The sequence below is a fragment of the Numida meleagris genome, chromosome 4, assembly GCF_002078875.1.
Source record: "Numida meleagris isolate 19003 breed g44 Domestic line chromosome 4, NumMel1.0, whole genome shotgun sequence".
Taxonomy (NCBI): Eukaryota; Metazoa; Chordata; class Aves; order Galliformes; family Numididae; genus Numida; species Numida meleagris.
Window position 1 is genome coordinate 38,707,658 of NC_034412.1, and position 6,632 is coordinate 38,714,289.

The 6,632-nt window shown below is 46.4% G+C and overlaps 1 protein-coding gene across 2 annotated transcripts in view; it reads right to left on the reverse strand.

Moving 5' to 3' along the window:
- Window positions 1-6,626, reverse strand: part of FBXW7 (F-box and WD repeat domain containing 7) — a 170,379-nt gene extending 163,753 nt beyond the window's left edge. Inside the window, exon 1 of one of the 2 annotated variants that reach the window (XM_021394149.1) lies at window positions 6,533-6,626. The gene's annotated coding sequence lies outside the window, so the exon portion shown is untranslated. Of the gene's footprint in view, window positions 1-3,687; window positions 3,707-6,532 lie in introns of those variants that run through there. The other variant, XM_021394152.1, reaches the window with a different exon arrangement.

The window sequence follows — 6,632 nt, forward strand, 5'->3', positions numbered from 1 at the left end:
AGTGCTGTCTCAGGTATGTAAAACTAAGTTAAACATCTAAATGGGCTAAGAGCTGCCACTACAGAGGTACCTGATGTGGTTAATGCAAACACTTGTGTACTCCAAGTTAGAAAACACCGAGTTCAGATACCCACCTATTATAGGACCCATGTAAGCTCACTGCCCACCTAAGATGGTCTTTGAAGGATCTACTTCACACTCACCTTCATTTTCCTGTAGACACAACATGAAAGCACCGTTCAAATTTCTGCTGCGTGGCTACAAGGCCTGTGTGCTGTAGTTGCAATGTTCTGCGAACAAGCTGCGGCAGCAGCTCCATCTCCTGCACAGCTGGCAATGGAAGACTCACCAGCTGGGAACTGAGCACGGAGTCGTGGTGCAGCTCCTAACCAGACCTGAGAGGGCACAGTCAGAACCTGCCGCCATAGACAGCACGGCTAACGTGCTGTGACAGCAGAGGCCTAACTGCCCCCTTCTACCAAAGGCTTGCCACACAGGTAAGTATCCATCCCCTTGCTGTGTTACACAGAATAGCTTAAATACACAGCAGGTCACCAGTCGGGGGCAGGAGGCGAAGAAAAGCATCACAGGTTAAATCACTGTCTCCTTCCCCAGAGCTACTGCAAGGCATACTGAGATAAGAGAAAAGCAATTCCCAAACAGGGTGCCCCAACCAAAATTATTACTTCAAATTCCATCTTGCTAGGCTACTCAGTAAGCCCTGCTATCTAGGTACTTGGACAATGGCACCATTGGTGTCAAAAGCTTAACAGCAGAAAAAAAAACCCAACACAGTGACTTTGCCTTAGGATGACTTAAAGATGCCCTCATGATGTATATGAACTTTTACTATTGCACTCTGCAGTAAAAAAAGATCCACGTCATATCAGTCATCCACCCACTCACGGGGGCACCGCTGATCTCACGACATATTCATCAGTCCTGGTAACAACAGAAGAAATTGCCATGGCAAAACTATATTCCAAACTACTCACACAAGGTTATCTCCTGGATCTCAGTTTCACAGCCCACTTGCACTGTGTGAAAGCCCAGAAGATCTCTTGCTTTGAGTATCACTACATGAATTAAAACAACAAAATGCAAACAGCAAGTGAAGTAGGCACACCTGCCAAAGTGCACGTTTACTGACTATCTGACCCTAGCCCAGTCCACAGGTAACACTGCTTTGTGAAGGCACAGCATTTGGTGAGGCAAGGATGTGGGCATCAGATCTTCCACAGAGATTGAAAACTGCCAAGCTACACGGGACCACACCTGCCACAAAAGATGAATAAATTATTTTCAGAAAGACCTGAATCCAAAGGTGTAGGCTTGATTATCACAATTAAATGGCTATGATCTTGAACACTGAAGAAAATATTCTTTTTTTAGAAAAAAACAGCTTTATTAAGTGATGATAAAATCAACATCATGCATCCATACAAATGCAAGGTTAGCAGTTACTGGAATAGCTAGTGAGAGACTTCTCAAGCATGAACTACGCCACAATGCTGAAAGGCTTGCACTCGCCAGGGAACACGCTGAGCTGCTTACTTTCCTAAAAAGGGAAGCTGGAAAAAAGCTCGAAACCTTTTCTTCCTCACTGGCGTCAGCTTGTGGTGTTCCGGGTTTATCACTCATTCAGTAAGGCAAACAGCTTGTCCTGAAGTAGCCTGTTCACTTCTGAAAGCACTGCAACTGCTTTCACTCATGCAGATATAAGGATATGCATTCTATCTTACAAAGCTTTTCATTTTACATAGAAAAGAACATCCTTTCACATGCCATTTGCAATGAGGCAGAATCCCTAATGAGTATAAGCAGATCCTGTATGCTAAGGCAGACCTAAACGTCATGTTTCACCTTAAAGAAAACAGGATTAAAATTTATTCTGCAAAACATGTGCTTCTAGAGAATTCACCGGTGTCCACAAGAACCCAGAGCCAAGGCGTGCACTAAGGACGTTCTTCCAGTCAAAGAGGGCAGTTAAGTAGATACTGTCAACAACACACACCTTGGTTTTGCAGCTCCTGTCCTTCTGAAGTTCAAAGTAATAGCCGCAACCCCTACAACACAAAACTAAGCTGACTAACCTTAGCTGCATTAATGAGTTTAGGAGTATTTAATTCCCTTTAAAATGGACTCTCAGTAGTCCTTGTGCAGTTGGCTCCCCACCACCTCTTCCATACCTCAGATAATCCCAACAAGAGGAACACACAAGAGAAGTCTCCAATAACTTGTATGGTTGCAAGATCTCCTCCCATGTTTCCAGCTACCCAGAGCAACATTTCCCACTCCACAGCACTTCCTTCAGAGAGAGGCATCAACACTGGACCAAAAAGTTAGGGAACCAGAATGCAGGAATGAGCTTAACAATAATCCTAGAGTGTGTAGATTTCTAATTTTCAAAGAGGATCTACGCACAAAAACAGGAACCAGGGATGAGAAAGACTGAATCAACAACTCAAGATACTGCAGTGGCCATGGCTACATAAGCATGCAAGATTCATTGCTGAAGACCGACTAGGAGTTTAGAGGAAACAATCCTAAATCCTCCTTCCCCACAGCTCCATCTCTCACCTCTCCAGGGTGCTCTTCAATGTCCCCAGAGCTCTCAGCTCCACCTCTGGGCGGCTCTCACACCCTGGTGAGGGGATGGGCGTTGTATGTAGAAACTGTTGCTTCAGCAGCAGGCCCTGCCCTCAGAAGATGAGAGGGTGAGAAGAAAGACCTGTGTCTCAAAAAAATGCTTGCTCAAGCACCCTTAGTTCTAATCCATACCACTGAAATGTTTCCAAGAAAGAAAGCACTTGAAACCATCCATGTTTTGACTATTTTCAGTTGTCCAGTCTCTGAACAGAAGGCTTTACTCAACCTCAGCTGCCTCAGAGCTATCCCTTTGCTATAAACAGCTACCCAGTTTCAAGCCAGTAACAAACTAAATTCACCCCAGGCCAGACTGACCATCCACCACCTATTATTATCACAGGTAATGGGGCTTCCCTCATATCATAGAGGCTAGAAAGCAGCCTTGTGAGGCCAACCAGAATCAAACAATTTTTCAAAGAAATAAAAACACTTGTTTTTTTTTTCAAATCCCAAATGATCCCACAGCGATGTGATATTTAGGGTACATCAAAAGGTTAATCATCATCATAACCATATATTTGGGTTAATAAATCTCACAAGCACTTTTGAAGTTTTGTGAGACAGAAGTGGAAACTGCCTTCTGTATTCTTCTTTTTAAAAGAAAATGACAAAAGCTGAGGTCAAGTAAACTGCACTGCAAAATGTATAATACCGGTACGACTCCAAACTTAGAGCCAAAACTGGCAATAGCACGTACAGATAGAACATCCCACACTTCTCCATTCTTGCACCCTATTTGCAGTTGATCAAGAAAAATCTTGCTGGCTTGGACAGCAATGGCCACCACTGACCATCTCATCTTGGAGGGACTCAGGAAGGGGTGGAACAGCTGTTTGAGAGCAAATCTTGCTCCCACAGGTCATTTGCAACTGAACATTTACTGCTGAAATCACGTCAGTATTCTGCCAGTGAAAAAGCACACATGCAAACTCCTCATCCTTCGGTGAGAAGCCAACTGCCTCAGCTCACGATGCAAAGATTATCTGAGCTAAGCAAGTTTGTTTTGAACAATGGGAAGCATTTCACATCTCCTCTTACCAGCAAAGCTGTGATGCCGTGCTCTCTAGCTGACGGTAACATCTTGAACATCTTGAGTTAGTAACAGAAGAAGATACTTGTTCATATCTGAAGACATGACATTATGGAAAAATACATTGTTTCACCCCTGAAAAAATGAATGCAATTGTTTCTCAGAGCACCAAGCAGATAAAGTATTGAAGAGCTACTGCAGAATCAAGAGCTGTCTGTTTTGCAAAGATGAGCAGCCTAGAAGAGAGACTGCGTACTTTTTGTCACAGTGTGCACTAACCAGACTGAACTCAGCAATTTCTTTTCATTCTGACACTGCTTAATTTTGAAACGCACTGCCTTGTAACCTACATTATAATACACATGCCCATTTTTCCAAATCTGAATCATTAGATACCTGCTAGTTCAAGGGTAACGGAAGAGGGTGAGGGGGATCTGGATTTTTTTAAGCATAAACTTCAGGGAGATGGGCTGCAAGTGGAAGTGCTTACTTACATAAACCATATCTGCTCTTCCCTCCAAGCCCTATTCACACGAGAGCAAGCCACCACGGGAGGCTGGATGCCCAGAACGAAGCAGCCAAAGCCACAAGGGGACAGGCACGGGCAGGGTGCCCCAGGGAACACAGCCAGCAGTGCACGCTGCTGCTCACACAAGGGCGACCGCAGGGCAGAGGGCCCAGCCAGCCTTTGGTTTAAGCCAGCGCAGCTTCCAGAAGCACCAGCGGCTGTGCCACCAAACCACAAGACCAAGAATTTTGTTAACAATCAGCTGACTTCTAAACTTCCACGAGTATAAGCCCTCATCAAACAAATACCTCAAGTCTTCGCTATCGCAGGTCTGTAGAAGTGATCCTGGTAAGCAGCCTCGGTCTATCCTGCAACCATGAGGGATGCGTCAGTGCAGAACCACCCCTCAGTTCCTGCAAGTAACTACAGTATTTTCTATCACAGAAGAGCATTTGCAGGAGTGATTACAAGCATGCTGTGTTATCCCTTCCAGGAATTACCTGATACACACAACCGGCATCAGAGAAAGCCGAGGCAGCTCTGCTGCAGCTCTGCTTCAGCTCTTTCGCCTTAATGGCACTTCTATTTCAAATGCGATGCAAGTAAACTCAGTCAATGTGACTGCGTTCTTATGAGGAACAGCAAAAAGATTAAGCACGTTTGTTAACAGCAGCATGAACTTCGCATGGACTATATGACTAACGCTGACTAAAAGATGCTTGTTTTCCTTAAAGAGACAGAACTTGGCTCAATGACATCACCAGGCCTAAACCACCACACACGTTCCTCTCCTCTGAGAGCTCAGAGAAGAAATCCCTCTGAAGTTGTTCTTCAAAGTAGCGTGAGCATACGTAGTGGGAAGAAGCAAAGTTGATTTGACAGTCAGTCAGAAGACATAAACGACTTCTTTTTCTAAAGCTTCTATAATAGCTGATACAGATGGAACTCATGCACCTGATAAAGAAATGTCTTTGCTACCAAACAGACACCAGTGTAGTAGCAAAAGATTGTTCAGCTTGAACAAAGGAACTGTACAGATTAGACGTAAACTGGAATAGAAAAAATTACTAAAACCTTGAAAAAAAATCATTTTAATGGCATGAGGCCGTATATTCTCTTGAGGTATGTATGTGCCTGGAACCCTGACGAGAACACTCTGGGGCTGCCAACAGACAGAATGGGGCCGTTATTAGAAACAGGACAGTGGAGCGGGAAAGGACAAATTTAAGTCTGAAACCAGGAAGTGACATAAAAGCAAATGTAATCACCGTAGCAGAGCGGGGGGGAAGATGCAGTGCCTTTTGACTCTTGTAGGTATTAAACAGATGAAAGCACTGACCATCCCTTCAGTACCATGACGTGAAGAGAAGGAAAACTCCTTCCCTGACCTCTGGCTCCTGGGGCAAGAAAAGCAAAACTTCATCTAAATGGAAACTTCAGTTTCCCCCCACACACACACAGGCACACACCTTTTTAAGTCAGCAATGACAACAAGGAGCTTAGGACAGGGAGATATTTTGGTCTAAAACAGACACTTCCCACATGCCAGCAAGTTTTGTCCCAAAAAGAAGCAGGCACACACATGGGGCACTGCCTGACTTTGCATTCCCTTCTGTTTCCCAGGATGGGGTGAGGAACCAGGGCCAGTGGCAAGCACACAGTGAGCAGCCTGGGCAGAATTACGGCTTCTGCACCTGTGTCTGAACACCAGATGGGCAAACAGACAGCACCTGAGTGGCTCTCCCATTACTGCACCAGGTGAAACCGAGCAGTTTATGAGCACAAACTCAGGAATAACACAGCTTAACACTCGTGGACAGAACTTTCTTCCTGCAATGAATAACTACAGTGCTATTTTCCCCATTTAAGCACAAGATACTCCACTACAGCAATACGAATTTTGCAGTCTTTTTTTTTTTTCTCTCAGAAGGAAAGTCTGAAGTCTGCAAAAATAAAAAATAAAAATTAAAAAAAAAAAGGGAAAACTCACAGAAACCATTCCCACACAACCGGATGGCCCCAGAAGCCATTCCCCAGCCCCACGGGCAGATGCGGCGGGGCAGCAGGAGCACTTGTTGGTGCTTTGTGAAGAACTTCTCCGCTTGTAGCTTTTCAAGTGCGACGCAATGCCAGCTCCCCGCCGCCGCCTCCCCGCGCGGCGCCCCGCACGAGCTGGCCACGGGCGGAGCGGCGGGGCACGGCGTGCCGCAGGACCCCCACCCGCGCACACGAGGCGGGCCCACCGCGGGGCCCGGCCCCGCTCCCGCCGGCCGCGCTCTTTGTTCGGCGCCGCGCCGCCGGACACAAAGAGCGGCGGTGCGGTGAGGTGCCTCCCCGGTACTCACTTGTCGGGACGGGCTCCGGCGGGCTGTGCTTCGGCTGCCTCCGTGCGCGCCCAGCCGCCCGCCCGCCCGGCGGCAAGGAGAGGGCCGGCTGCCGCCCCCC